Source organism: Pseudopipra pipra, chromosome 5, assembly GCF_036250125.1.
Source record: "Pseudopipra pipra isolate bDixPip1 chromosome 5, bDixPip1.hap1, whole genome shotgun sequence".
NCBI classification, from domain to species: Eukaryota; Metazoa; Chordata; class Aves; order Passeriformes; family Pipridae; genus Pseudopipra; species Pseudopipra pipra.
In genome coordinates this window covers 35,496,991-35,498,098 of record NC_087553.1, presented here as the reverse complement: position 1 = coordinate 35,498,098, position 1,108 = coordinate 35,496,991, and the positions used below count along the sequence as shown (strand labels likewise).

At 37.7% G+C, this 1,108-nt stretch overlaps 1 long non-coding RNA gene across 1 annotated transcript; it reads left to right on the top strand.

Moving 5' to 3' along the window:
• LOC135414611 (uncharacterized) lies at positions 1-1,108 on the top strand. Its single transcript, XR_010430743.1, has 2 exons — positions 1-158; positions 1,018-1,108. It is a non-coding gene; the product is annotated as an uncharacterized LOC135414611 (long non-coding RNA).

Genomic DNA, 1,108 nt, shown 5'->3' with positions numbered 1-1,108 from the left:
GAAAGGGTACACCTCACTAAGCTGATACTGTTTCATTGCTGGAAATACAGGTGGATTGACACTGAGTCTGGGCGACAGTGACTGTTTTATATTGGGAATTCCCTCTGGAAGACATACCTGCTGACAGGCAAAAGAGAGCTCCTACTGAAACCAAAAAGGTAAGCACAAAAAGTGGGGAGGGCAGTTGTCACACAGTTGTATATGCAGCTACTCAGTTTGAAGTAAAGGGATGGTATCTCTGGGCAACTGGGAAAAAGTTTAATAACTCTAAAATCCTTACACTGAGCATGAAGTAGAGGAGAAACCAAGTAAACAAGGACTGAGACAGCTGTATCCTACCAGTGCCTGAAACGCACATGTTTCACAGGGTACAAATTTCTCACATGTTTATTGTCTGGGTGAAATACAAAAATGACTGAACTTTGAAATGTGAAACTTGTTATTTCTAAACTTCCTAATAAGCAGGACAGTCAAAGCTCCTTTTAGAAAAGTGCTCATGAAACTGGACTTCTCAAGCAGAAGTGATCTGCTCTGAGGGGTGGCCGGGCCATGTTTGCCTCCCACAACCCATGTCCCCATCACTCTCTTTTCTGTTGAAGATAAGGCCTATGAGAAAAAAAGAAGCATGTATTTTGGTGTATAGTCTTGATTTAATACGTCATTTCAACAATACCATAATTCCTTACGTTTGTATTTATAAAATGAATAATCCTATTTTTGTTAATGCTTTTTGTTGCCCATTTTTTTCCATCTATAAAAAGTTTTATTGTTTATAAAAAATGCACTTGGTTACATGAATAAGTTTAAGTGTAATTTGGGTTTAATACTTAGAGAAAGAAATCTTTAACTTCATGCAATCTCTCTTTTAATCAGAAATAGTGTATTATAAAGTACAGCTAGACAGCTAAGTTCATTCTTATCACAACTCCACTGAAGCCCCTGGAGTTTCACTAGGAAGAGATTTGGGCCAGAAGGCCTAAAGTGTAGTTACATTATATTCATTTTCTCATTCTTCAGAAATGGACTGTTTATGCGCTGAGCTGTAAAGTGATATTCATGATGACTGAAGCCTGAACAACATTAAAATATCCAGATCCTCTGCTCCAAA